A 15,122-nucleotide genomic window follows, 5' to 3' on the forward strand; every position below is an offset into this window, starting at 1 on the left:
TATTTCTAAGAAGCAAAACTTGATTTGCATCATTAACTTTAAATAAACTCACCAGTCTATCATAGATTTCCTTGGAGGTGTTCAGGTCAGAGATGTAGGCTAATCGTAGATTTCCTTGGAGGTGTTCAGGTTAGAGATGTAGGCTACCAAGCGCTTGTCGATAGAGTCCTGGATGATATTCTTTGTTTTGAATTCTCCAGTTTTCCATTTGTTCCTGGCAACAACGGATGCATTTGATGGAGGCTCAACAATATTTCCTCTCACATGGTCCAACACTCCTTGATCTTCTAAGGTTAGATTGATAGACATCTTCCATCCATGATAGCCAGCTTTCTCACAGAGCTTGTCATTGGTAGGAAAGAATGATGAGGACCCCATAGTTCTTTTAGGATAGCCTTGCCAATCTTCTCTTCGGTGATTGCTCTTGCTCTTGCTCTGGCTTTGTCTTCACCTCAGCTCTGATCCCATGCTAAGTTATGGTATGTTCTATGCTTAGAGAAATTTACTTTTCTTTCTTATTATTATTCATAGATTAGCAATCACATGCGCCCAAGTAAAATGCAGATAGAACATTAAACGATCAACAGAAAACAAGCCAAGACAAGAGACACAAGATGTGGTGGCTAGCCAGGGACAAACTCCACAATGTGTGGGGAAACCCTTTGATCAAATCTTCTTTTATCTTCAATAATTCAACATAGAGAAATAGTACAATAAATCTAATTTATATTAGCAGTAGCAAACCTAGATCAGTAGCATCAACATTAGTGGCTTCATCATCAAAACTAGGGCAATCGATGTCTCGCAAACCGACTATCGGATTGGCTTCATTCCACCACCAAAAAATGTGGCCATTAGAGGAGGTCCAGATGGACCTACAACGCAGTATAGAGGAGGAGATCTGATGGTCAACGCTGGTCAAACTTTGGATCTATAGTTGTAGCTTCAGGTTCAACAGCTTCCTTCCACATGTGTGTGAGAGAGTCTCTTTTCTGCACAGTAGAGAAGAACCTATTTTCTGCGCAGGAGAGAGAAAGAGATGTGATGAGATGAGTGAGTGCGAATGAGGAAAAGTCCTCCTGTATTTATACAAAACTGTTGATGTTTGAATAGATGCGACTGTTGAGCTTCTGAGCCTACATGAGTTGTATGTCGGCTTGATAATAATTCCATAATCAAAATAAATTCATATCTCCATAAATACTTATTATAATTGGATGATCTTTAGATCAATCCTACACCTCTCGACGAGAGGAATCTAATGAAAATATTATCAGCCATGAATAAGAGGACCCACATGGAGTCTGGCCTTAGTTGCCAATTTTAACACTTCTTCATCATGACATTTTTGTAGAGTAGAATCAATTAGTTATCTATATCTTTCATATCTCCAAGGCCTTCATAGGTGTCAAGGGTCCTTCCTTCCTTTGTCAGAGTTGTCTTGCCTTCTTTCGAGAGATATCTTCAGTGGTTCTTTGTGAGATAGTGATTCTTTGTGATCATGGTGTTTTTCACATGTTTGATCTCTTTCTTCATTTGGTTCTTCTTGTATAGATTGGTTAACGACCTTGTGCATCTTGTGAGAGCACTTCTTCATTGCTTGCTTTCTGGCCTAGTCAACATTTCTTCTTGCTTCTTAGTCAGCAATATTATACTCCTTATGTGAGCATATCCTTTTGTTGACCTTTATTGCATTGTAGTACATGCCTTCGAGCATGTTATTGGTGAAAGAAATTCTTTCCTACTTGATCATGTTATATAACTATTCCTGTGACTCAATAATATACAAATGATGACATGACTAAACTTTGATGCATACATACCTCATCTTGATTCTCCTTTGATCATCTTAGATTTATTTGTTTGTTCTTGGTGAGGCCCTTCTTGCTTCATCTTAGCTTGCTTGCATATCACCCTTTTCTTGAATCCCATGAATGGGATTCCAAATGAGACATCTGCTTTAGCTCATGAACCTTATTTTGAAGATTCTAGCATAGCATCTTAAAGACCCTTGCCTTGCAAATGTTTCTTTTCTTTCGATGATGGAGGTTTGCTAAAATTCTTAATCATGATCAATTTTTCTTTCATCATGGATGAGGTCCTATTCTAGGTATGCTCTTTCTACATGAATATCTTGAGCTATATCTACCATGCTCCTAAATTCTAGAAGATATTTTTAACCATGCATTTTGTTCTCATTAGAAATGCTACTTATTCATGAGTATCTAGAACTCTATGTATTCCATGCTCTAGATTCTACAAGATGTTTCTAGCCATGCACTTTTCATTTTATTCCTACATGTTCCTATCCTACTCAAAACCTTGAAAGAAGACTTGAAGTAAGGATTTTGACTTAGTCATAGTAGAGATCCGAAGTATCTTCGTTCTTTTGCTTCTTTTCTTCTTCTTTCACCTCTTGAGTCATGTGGGCTTCTTCCCTCTTTCTTTTGTTGTTGTTGTCCTTCTTAAGCTTAGGAAAATTCCTTTTGTAGTGTCCATATTCTTGAAATCCATAGCATTGGATTTTCGACATGTCTTTGTTGTTTGTTCTTCGTGGACCAAATTTGCCAAATTAACCTTTTCTCTTGGCCATGGTAGCAAATGCTTGCTCCTTTAATCCCACATCTTCCTTTGCTTTAATTTTGGTTTCCTTTGTCTTGTAGAGAGACCACATTTCACTGAGTGTGGTTGCTTCCTTCTTGTCATATATGCTTGATGTGAAGTTTCTCGAATCCTCAGGTAGAGTATTGAGTACTACAATTGTCATTTCTCTGTTAGACATGACTTCCCTAAGATCTTGAAGTTGATCCCTCATTCCAAAAATTTTCATGAAGTAGGGAGCTACTCCTTGCTTTGTTATCTTCATTTTGTACAATTAATTCCTTAGAGATATTACTTCTCCAGCCGTCGATACCAAGAATAGCTCTACTAGCTTATCATAAATTTATTTTGATGTTTCAAATTTTGAGACATAAGGAATGAGAGAGTCTTTGATTGATTATATTAGAATACTTTGAGCTCTTGTCTCATCCTTATTGTACTTAAGCTAAGGCTTGAGTTTGTTCCTTAGCAGGGATAGTAATATTCCCTTTGACATGTTCTAGGGGTTCATTCTCCTTGAGAAGTAAATCAATCCTCTTCTTCCACGCAAGAAAGTTATTGGTAACTACCAATTTGTTTCTTTCCTTGCAAAGACATTCACGTATATTCATAAGGGGACATATACTTACTTGATAGATTTTGAGATGTAGTGGATTTGCTTTCTCCTTGAAGACTTGATGGCTTGCCTTCATAGGATCTTGATGTTCTTCAAGATGCCTTCTCCAAGTGGACTTTCTTGATGAGGAGATTTGCTTGGTGACTTGTAGATGATGTAGGTCCCTCTTTGATCTGCTCTTCTTTGTAGGTGCCTTTGTGTAAGGCTCTTCTTCTTGCTATGGTAGGCCTTCTTTTCCTTGAGTAGATTTGGCTTGATGCTTCAACCTTGTAGATGCCTTTCCTTTATGAGTGTTCTTGAGTTTCCCTCTCCTTGATGTGTCACCTTAGCTTTGATAACATGTTGAAGAATCTAGGGCAATTAGGTATAGTAGGATTCTTCTTTGACTTGATAACAATTTGTGGAGTATTTTTGCTTTTTCTTGTTTAATTAATCTTATTCTTCTTCTTATGAAGCATGTGTGTGTAGTTCATCAAACTGTTACCAAAACATAAGAACAAGAACACAAGATGTTGGCTCTCTGCCAGGGCCAAAACTTCTCTTCTCTTGAGAGGAAAACCCTTTAGTAATATTCTCTTATTGAAGCTTCTTATTGATTAATGCCAAACCCTAGACACCTGATTTGAATATCCTCCAAGCATAAGTCAGGTCCTTTCGGCACTTTGTTTCCTCGACACTTTCTCCTTCTCCTTCCAGCACTTCGTCTTCCTTCTTCCGACACTTCAATCTTCTTTCAAGTGTTGATAGACCTTGTTGCACTTTCTCTAGAAGAGACACCTTTTGATGAGTCCCTTTTCTTGTGATGATCCCTTCCTTCTTCTTGATCAAATGAGCTCCTTCTTCAAGGTGTAGGTGCAGACTTGATATGACTGTCCTGCAGCCCTAAATTCTCGCACGTGTGGTGATTTACTTGATATGGTAAGCTCTTTTCCTCCTTCACTTGAGTGTCCTTCTCCTTCGCTTGATTGGGAGGCCTTATAGGCCTAGGTTACTAGCCGAATTATAGATATATGACAAATGTGGGTTTCTGCTGTTATGACCACAGACAACCTTACTTTTCCTTGCACGTGTGACTGTAGGTTGCGCTAGAAACCATCCTTTAAGGTTCGGTGTTCTTCCTTCCTTCGTTGGTGCACTAGAGGCTCTCTTTCTTGTCGTTTTCACCCTTTACTTGCTCATTTACTTCGCCAATTTCAGACGTGAGAGTGAGTTCGTTATATTGGAGTCGACAACCTCTATATATAGAGGACTGTCCCTCCCTTTAGGCCAACTAGAAGGCCTACTTGAGGATTGTTTGAAGGCCAACTTGCAATCTCACTTTGGATGGCACTTTGGTGGTGTCACATGCTTGAAGGAGCCTCTTTGATGGTGCCTTTGCATAGGAGGGGACTTAAATTTGCTTGGAGGTATTCCCTTGACCCTTAATACATGGTGTAACCATCCTGTCCAGTATCCCTGAGCCAGAGGAGACTCGAAAATCATCCCAGAGTAGGGAAGAACATATCAGAAATGGGATTCCATGGGCTTATTTTGATGGGGCAGCTTAGATAACATAGCTGGGGCAGGGATTATCATCCATCTAAATACATCTCATTCATTAAAAGCTTCAGTGGGCCTTGGAACAGGATCAAACAATTATGCTGAACTTTCTGCTTTAAAACTCCTCTTATGCTGGCTTATACACAGGAACATATTCACAGTTCAGATCTTTGGGGACTCATTGAATGCAGTAAATTGGGTCAATGGGAAATACAGATGTCAGAATTATTTGTTGAGACCGCTTTTAGAAGAGATTCATAATTTAAAACTCTCTTTTAATGTGTTTACAATTGATCATATCTACAGGGACCGAAATGAAGCAGCGGACAAGCTTTCTAAAGATGGTCTGCAACAAGTTATGGGCTCGTGGAAAATAACTGAACAAATCCAGGATCATATCCGTGTGTCGGATCGCCCTTCTTACACTTAACTTTTATATTATCAGCTGGTTCAAAGTTTTTTTTGATATTTTTCTCATCTGTAGGCTACAGTTTAAAATTTTGGATGTTACAATTTTGTTGTTATTTGGACAAGGAAATATGGAGATCTCGGTTTCTTTTCAGTGGGTTGTTTTTCCTCTAGAAGGAGACCCACGAACTGGAATTGGACTTGTGACTTTTATGACTATGCTGTTTCGGTTGAAACAATGCCGAAACAGGTAAAGAACTGTTCGGATTCAGGGGAACAGTGTTTTGGTTTTTTCTGTCACTGGTTTTTGTACATAGGAGACAGGTTTCCCTTTTGGGACTGTTGTAGGTTTCATCACCACAGTTTACTGAATGTTTACTCATATGCTTGTAACTTTTTTATCCCTCATATATAAAAAAGTTCGCTCTTTTTCCTTTGGAAAAAAAGTAACATGCCCTTAAGGCCTTCAATATTTCAATTTGACTATTTGACTCACCTATAACACTTAACATGTGATAGACCTATTTCAATGAGCAAGAAACTCATTGAAATATATTATAAAAATAATATTTCTTTTCTTGAATAAGTATAAATATAAAAGGTACATTTTTGAAGACCGAACTTAGTTACATTTCCTTCAACACTAGATGCCCTACCTCATCCTCAAATATCAGTATCAGTCTCAGATGCTTACACAATCTTCCATCCTTTCTTCATAACATGAAGACACGAATGATGTGTCTATATCTCCCTTTAAACTAGGGAGGATCTTACTCATTCCTACAAAAGGAATATACCCAAGCCCCCTCTTAACTAGGGACTTGTTTTCAGCAGCAACTATCTAGTGGAGATCATGGTATGATCAACTACTTGTAGGCCTCCTTCAACTTCTATGCATATCATGGGGCCATCTTCTTTCTCATAGGGACTAGTAATCACTTTCCATATCATCAATCTTCATCAACTGCATATTCACAAACCAAACATAATAGAGCTTTAATATTGCTCCCTTTGAACATCAAGAAAGTGGTCTTCCAAGACATGACCAATCAACTATCTGAAACCTGCTACTTTTCTTGTCAGCGTGGTTTGCAATGTCATCTAATCATTTGGACCAAGTTCCAAAGTCAACTACTCAGATCATGCATCTTCTCAGGTAGCAGAAACATATCAAATATTTTTTGATTCATCAGATAACTTCTTCACAAGATGTCATGTCTTGTCTTCATAAACATCCTTCATCATGGTCTTCCTTCAAACATTTAAACAAGTAGATTCATCTTCATATCGGCTCATTGTGTTAAAACTTCTACAACTCCCTCTCAAGTTAGTAGTTTTTCATACTTTACAAGACCATATATGATGTTGATCACTGTCCTCATGTATTCATCCAGAAGAGCCCAAAAAGGTCCATGGCACATCATGCTTAGACATTCCTACAACCTACTCTTCTTGAATACATGAAACATGAGTTAACTAAATCAAAGAAGAATCCAAAAACATGCATACCTTTTAGTTCAATTGGTCATCTAGTCTTCTTCAAAATGCTCTTCATCATGTTGCAATTGTACTAAAAGGCTTCTAGGAAGCCAACTCCAAATCTGAGTGAGTAGAAGATATTTGTAGAACCATCATGGTCTCCCTTTTCCATAAATGAAGGAGTCTTCCCATGAATGTTGAAATTCTGGTAGATGGTTGGGCCAGATAGAGCCAAGGAAATCAGTTTGGGCTCCTTTCCCCTATTAGGATGGAACAACCTCAAGAGATAATACCTTCTCCCATGATGAGAGGAACCATATCCTATCCATCCAAGCTATATAAGCCTCTCTTTTTCCTAAACAAAAGCTGGTTGGAATATTGGAGCAAGTTTTGAATAACCAGCAAGTCATTTATAGCTTGTAGCTTTCTAGTGTGTGTTTGAGGGATAATAGTGTGATTTTGGTTTGGTTTGAGACTAGAGGGAAAAAGGCCTTAAAACTTCCATTTGTTGGGGTTATCCATGAAGTGTTAGCAGAAGTGTGGGAACTCGAATACATCGGAAGAGACCAACAACGTCAAGGCACTGGTTGTAATCTCTTTCTGATTTATATTAATGAAACTATCGATTGATTTCCTACATGAAGTGTCATTTTAAATCTTTATGGCTTAATTTTCCTTGACCTATTAAGTAGGCTGAATACAATATTGCATGCTGTCACATTTGTTGATGTTTTCTTGTTTCAGGTATTCGAAGGAAGGAAACAAAAGATAACTAGAGTGAGGAAGCAAGATCATCACCAAGTGGAATATCGTTCTAAGAGGTAGGCCCTCTTAATTGATTCTAGCTTAAGGAGATTTTCCATAGATTATTTGTTTGTGGAATTGTTTGTGTTCTCACTAAGAATTTACCTACACCACACACAATGCACAGTTCATGATCCCAGACTATCATCTTCATCCCAAAAATTGTGCAATCCCTCCCTTTAGTCACTGAGTTGTTGCTTTGATCTTTTTGAAGGAATTGATTTGATTGAGCTGATTCATATTCTCCATGAGTGCATCTCATGATATAGGTACTACATATTTTTGAGGTTATCTCTCTTTTATTAGTTTTTTTCATCATTCCACTGAAGAAATTTGCCTCTAAAGACACCACAAAGAGGAGCATTGGAAAAGTAGTTAAGAGTACTCCTGTCGCTATGCCCGTTCTATCAAACACTCAAATCTTCATCGAGAAATATTTAGATATAACATGGCACATAGTAAGTTATGCATTCATGACAAGTAGTTACAAAGCATATCTTGAAGACAAATAGGTTTATATCAATGTCCAGAAGTCAAGATTACATAAGATTGCATGTAGGGTTTTGGTCTTCTCTTGTGCATAAATTATCAAGTGGATCCTGTCACACATGGATGAAAAGAGAATGATACTCAACAATGTTAGTGGATAAAGGCTTGCCTCATTCATGGCACATGACTATCAGTTGATGTATCATTTTCTCTTTCGAGAAGTTTGCATTAATTCTTACTTCTACCTAGTCACTAGTTACTTGAGCACTAAATATGTCATCAAAGGTTGGGTGAAAGAGCCATCCAAATTCCATCAAACACCCAAAAATACTTACAAGACCAAATCTCTTAGAAAATAATTCCAGTACTTGATAGTGCTATGTTTATGGATCTATGGTCAAAAGAGTATTAAGACATTTCCCGAAGGTTGGGAATTGTTGCTACATTAGGTTGTGAATGATGGGAAAGAATTCAATTGCTCGGATTTGTTCGCTAAAATGTTAAATATCCATGTGACTAATTCCAAGAACCCTCCTAAGGGTAAGAACGCCAGGTTTTATATGTCCCCTTACTTGTTGGATGCGATATTTTCTCATAATTCATTTCCTGGCATGAACTGGACATGGATATCGAAGGAACCTATTGTACATATTTACTACAAGTTTCTTTCAAAGTGTAGCTACAAAGGATTCATGGAGAAGTTGACTGACAACTTACTCGTAGTGTTGTACATGATGATATTTGAGGAAGAGCCACCTTGCATGTCCCTTGAGGTGATGGAAGCAATAGCAGAACTTGCTGATTGGTTTGCATCACTGGATGACACTTACCTCAGGGTGTTCGATGGTTAGAAATCTTCTCATATGTTACTTAGGTATGCCATCAACAAATTGGTCATGCAGGAAGTAGTTTATCATCGTTCCATAGGTTTCTCAAGAGTCTTGCAAAGGAAGAATAAAGCACCTTGGCCTAATTCTCCTTTACAGATTAGATCATATGAGATTAAGAATTTGAAGGCAACAGAGACTGAAGGCAATGAGTTAGATAAATTTAGGTTTAGTCTTATGGAATACCACCCCTACGATCCCAAGCGTGTTTGCAAGTAGCACTATGAAAATATACATTTTAGTTGGCTAAGTGGGACTTATTCCAAACCAAAGTAAGAAAGGATCAAGAACTGTTATAATGCCTCTAAGCCTCGCGCACCAGTCAACTTTGCAGGAACATCGCAGGTTTCTCCTTAGCAACAAGCCACTCCATAAGTAGAACCATCAAAAAGGTGCAACCCAATGCATGAAAAGCGTAAGAGGAAGTTTGTGCATAGTATAGCATAAGAGCATAGCCGCAAATTCAAAGCAAATCCAATCATGTTGAAAGGGTCTATAGCAGTAGAAAGGAAGAGGAAGGAGAAGAAGCGGGAGGAAGAACTAAGGTAGAAGGAAGAACAAGAAAAAAATTAACAAGAATAGAAGAAGAAATGTGAAGGAAATAAGAGGAAGAAACAATACAGAAATGAGTCAAAGAAGAAGAAGAAAAAAATAAGCTACTTGAAGAAGAAAGAAAGTAGCTGCAGGACAAAGAACTTGCCTAGGAAATTGAAGACTTGATAGTGATCCAAGAGATGTAGGTAGATCCATAGAAGTAGAATGAGGATGTTAATCTCATTTCTTTCACGTTGTATATCATTACTCAATCTTCCCGTCCTCCTATAGAAGGGCAAGCTCTAGGTGAGGAAGATGAAATTGCTCCTCTTGATAAAGCTCCGATGATGGATATCTAAAGTTTAAATTTTGATGAGTTGCAAAAGAAGATTGTAAAAGCAAGAGATAAGTGCTTCGCGGATGACCTCAAACATCCATATTTAATCAAAGAGAAGGTGATCATGTTTACACCAGGAAGAATCCATAATCTATTTCTGCAGCCAACTTGGCCTTCGTAGGAGCCTCCAAGTAAAGCACACAATACTTGATGGCCGAGAATAGACATATGGAAAATAACTTAGAGGCTGCAAGGAAATAGATAGAACAACTCCAAGAAGATGTTTAGAAAGTAGGTCCCACATAGGTGTACCTAGAAGAACTCAAGGCAACCATACTTGGTGAAGTATCGACATTTGGAGAAACCATGAGGAACGTCTATGAGGAGTTGATCACAGTGCACAAAGAAGTTATCTGCTTGCACGACATGCAATAGAAAACTCACTAGCAATCAAAACCTCTCAAGATTGTTCACATAGATATTATTGTTGTGCATGAGTGGGGAATGCTGTGTATAGGTACACCTCCTGATTTGGTGAAGAAGACAAGGCACCAAGCTAAGTTGGAGAAGGCATAAGTTTTGATGCTGATCCAAAGCACCAAGCATCTTGTCACTTTCATAACCAACATTCAAACCTATTATACACGATTGCATAATAATGTGGACTTCATGGTAAAGTCACAAAAGATTCCTTCAGTTGGCACACTCACAGAAGCTAAGGGAGAAACAAGGTTAGACGGGAAGTGGAAGAATAGTTGGAATAGTTCAAGTAGATCACTACCAAAGGGAATTTGGAGGTCAATAGAAATGATATGTAGAAAAATATTGGTGACCTTTCTAGGATCAAAACCATGTTGTTATTGTCGAAGAAGGAAACACAAATTGGCTCCAAGACTGTGTACCCATATGTGATGGAGGCTAGAGTCCGCTTCGAGCCTAATCCCATCGCAAAGTTTGGGGAAATCAACACATAGTATAAATTTTGGCATCACTATGTGACCGAAGAGCTACAAGTAGAAGCAAATGAGCTAGAGCTTCCCCAAACTCAAGCTTGACATGTTGTTTTTCCTCTTAGGATTATTTAGTTGACTCTACCCAATTTTATCTTATATGGGTATTTTTAATATTGTATTTAAAATATTTTTGTAAGTGGAATTCCAAGTGTCAATTTTGGAATATGAAAGATCATTATGTAAAAGACGTCAAAGAGTCACAAAGGCATATCATATGTTATAAATATACCCTCATAACTCATGTAAAGGGATTTTGGTTGGTCTTTTGGCTTAGGATTTAAAGCTTCAGAGCACTGTTGAGAGCCTTGGCTTCTCCTTTAGCATAGAAGGATTATCTCTCTTTGGAGGAGCACTCTCTTTGGAGGAGCAGGTGTTGGCTTCATGTTCCACTATTGGGGCTAGTGGTTTATCAATTGTACATGTATGTTTGGAACTTTCAGTTTTTAATAAAATCCCAGAGCTGACATGTCTTCATGCATATTTTGTGGATGTAGTAAGGCTATTATTTTTATTTTTGCGATGTGTGTTGTTTCATTTACGCTAATAATTATGAACTATTTCATTTTACTTAGTATGAATCTTTTTGAATGCCTCTTGTTATGTTATTGCGATCATGGTTATCTTGGGAACTATTTCGCAAGCTAACTCATGGTTCATTTTTTTTATGCTTGTGAGTCCCTTTTAAGTGAAGTACTATTACAGGTTTCTAAGGGGCCCACTCTCTTTCCCTTTGATGTGATGGAACTTCTCATACATCACACTTGACACTCCATAAAGTCACACATTTGTTTCTGCCAAAGTTATGTATACATCATTCTATGTGTTATTGTAGCCAAGACATACCCTTAAACCATCCATATTCCATTTGGGACTCCTACTCCAAATGGTGCAAGGTCTAATCAAGACTTCAAAACGGGGAGACCCCCTGCACCTGTTGGCGGTTTCCAACACCGTGAACACATCCCTTATTTTTGGATAAATGAAGGTTGGTTGATTTTTGAGGAAGAATTTCAAGATATGCTAAAGGCTACCTAACAAGATTTAGAGTGCCTCTCAGTCGTTAGTGAAGGATCTATATTTTCACCACTAGGAATAAATTAACTATGCAGATATTTCAATACATATGTGGTATTAGACAAGTTAATACAAGGCCTACTCCTTGCACATTATCAATTAAAGTATTGATTAATCCTAGTTGTCTCCAAGTTAAGAAAGGTGTTATGGTTGTCACCAACATAATGGGATCAGATTGCTAGAGTAAGGAAACACTTAAATTTGAGGGTTATTTTAGAACAATTAATTATTTCCATGCAAATAGTTCCTCCACTTCAGTTTGTGGTGCAAGATTATGAAGAGTGGGCAAAAGAAGACGTCTTCATGACCATCTGTCCTAAACCAAAGATGAAAAATATTAAAGAGCCCCAGAGAATATCATTGGCTTCCACGTCAAAGAATTCAACCAAAGAAACTAAGAAATCTGCTAGAGGCAAAAATATCTCAAGGAGATAATTGTGTTAATTTATTTAATTGAACAGTTACTTTTCATTTAAAAACAAATATTTTAAGGCAATTAACTTAATCTTTTATAAATTACTTCATTTTGCATTTTAAGGGGGTTGATTTTGTGGTGAAAGAAACTTATGTTTTAAGAAGGGTCCAACTGCACTTGCTACACCGACCTGATCTCATGTTCTATAAATTTTGATTCATGTAGTTCATGTGCATGGTATATTTTTTATGTTCTACATGATTGCTTTGTAATATACTACTAAAGGAGAAAAATGACTTATTTATATTGACTTGAGAAATAATTTAAGCGACTATAAAATATCTGATTCAAAGGTTCTTGGTTTCACAAGCTAAGTCCTCAATGATTTGTTTTTCACAAGGCATCTTGGTGATTACTTCAGTATTTATTTTTCTTTTTCTGTGTGGTTAGAGTGTAGTTTTTGAGATAATGTTAAATTATTGACATGATCATGACTTAATTTTTCATCCAACTATGAATTCAATGATTGTCTGATATCATACTATTGGAGAGTTTCTTGGATGCAATATACTTGTCTTCAATGTTAAATTGTAGGGAAGTAATACTTGATATTGTGTACTTCACTTGGTTGTCTTAGATAAGTAATTGATTATGCACTATACCGATTAGTTAACCAATTTATTTTTTCTAATGTGTCTTTCTTTGGTTAATTATTAGTTTATGTTAATCTTGTTGATGTGCCATCCATAGGACTGTCGTTAGGTATGTATGAAGAATATGAGATCCCATTGTATGAATTAGTTTCTTACACTTAGAATCTTAAATTTAATATCACTTTTACACGCTATCATTAACCTGGTCAAATAAAAAAGGTATAACAATTTATATATAAATACAACGAATACCCCTCGATTCTACATGAGACCAGCCAGATAGCCTAAAGGTGGAGGACCTAGTCCTTAGTGAATGCCTTTTTAGTTGTTCCTTAGTCATCATAACAGTTAAGAAACCAACACTTGGCATGGGTATCATAGAAAAATGAAGTAAAGGAAAAAAACAGTGATTGGCCATCCTAGGTGCATTTCTGGGGTTGAATGGAGCAAGATAAGGTTAAGGATGCAACTAGCCATGGTTTAAATTTTCCCTCCTATAGTGACATTAGATTGTTTGATAATGTCTTAGTTTTAAGTTTCCCATTTCTATACAAGTATGATATGGTATGGTCAACACTAAGTTCATTGAGGCAATAGTTGAGACGGAAAAATTTACATAGCTCCAATATCAATGAAAAATCAACTTGAAACATATCTAAGGAACTGATACTAAAGTAAACAATGATTTTGAGTGAATAAACTAACTATTTGGTGAATAATTGAATTAAAATCAGCCATAAAAGACATAATCAAGTTGAATAAGAATAAAACTATGATTTGTTTTTATTGAGCTAGTTAAAACCAATGTTGATTAGGAAAGTTGATGTGAAATGCCTTGTCAATCAAGTGAGTTACTTCTAGAAGAGGAGAGCCAATTGGTGTGAGGAAATAACATCATTATGAGCTTGTTTTAAAGAGCTTCTCAAGATATTTTTCTTTGATTACTTGAGTGATTTATTTATTAAACTTGACTTTTTACTTTTTGTTAAATTAACTTGACTTAATAAAACTCAAGAAAAAGCCTTGAAAGCGAGAGAAAATATTGAAGTTATCATTATGTTGCTTGTTGAGGCTTTAAAATGTACTATAATGTTGTTAGGTCCCTATAATACTAGTGATTCTGCCATTACTATTGTCATTGTATCCCTTATTTTTATTATTGTGCCCCTATTGTCCCCATATTGTTATCAGTGTACCCCATAGAAATGCATTATTGTTATTATTGTGCCCTTATGTTATTACTGTTATGTCGGCTTGATTATATTATGACCCCTTAGACTCCTATATATAGAAGGGAGGTTTAGTCATTTATATCATCCAAGAATTGTTTATTTGTGTAATGTAAAGGAGGTTTCCCCCTCAAAGAGGCTGAATTCTAAGGCGTTTATCTATCTTTTCTATCTTTTTGTGAGCTGGTTTCCTAACATTTGGTATCAGAGCTTTGGATTCTAGGGTTTCGCTGCTCCAATTTTTTTTTTTTTTTTTTGTGATGTTTCAGAAGTTAAAAAAAAACCCATTTGAGCCGAAATCATTCTGAACATTGGGTCCCAATTTCAGAGCTTGTTGCGCTATATTTTCAGAGATATGATCTGAGGAAGTTGGGGTTTTTGCAGACTAGCGAATTACATTCCAAACAGGTGACCTGGGAAAAATTATCATAACTTTTGTTCTGGGCATCAAATTGAAATTTCGTAAGAAGTTTCAAAAATAGGATGGCTTGTAGTTTTATGTATATCAGTTTTAGGTACTAAGGTCGAAATAGTGACATGTGGCACGTCGCACAAGTTTGCTCTACTGAACTAGTCTATAATCAGGTTAGTGTGAGAGATTTGGCATAACTCTTCCTTGGAGAATCCAATATTGATCAAACTTGTGGGGTTAGAAAGAGGACTCAAAGGGCTACTGCAGGACGTGATTTTAGATATTCAAGATCCGCAGTTACAAAGATACAATAGATTCAATATAGAGCTCTTACAAAGTGAAAAAAAGTGTGTAGCTTTTTTTTTAAATTTTACATAAGATTGGTTTGAAAAATTAGTTTGAAGTAATTCAAAGGGAATAGTGAAGAATTATTAGCATTAATTGATGCCCCCAAAAAATGAAAATGGAAAAACCTAGTAAGAAACCTAAAAGCTCTAGCATGACTCGTGAAGAAGAGGAAGAAATGCAACATGATATATCAAAATTACAAGATCAAGTACAACAAATTTCACTCTCACAAAAGGTAAATGAAGCTAAGATGGATGGCATGGAAGCTAAGATGAATGAAATGG

The sequence above is a fragment of the Pinus tabuliformis genome, chromosome J, assembly GCF_031772625.1.
Source record: "Pinus tabuliformis cultivar Carrire ecotype Pingquan chromosome J, CPIR1, whole genome shotgun sequence".
NCBI lineage: Eukaryota > Viridiplantae > Streptophyta > Pinopsida > Pinales > Pinaceae > Pinus > Pinus tabuliformis.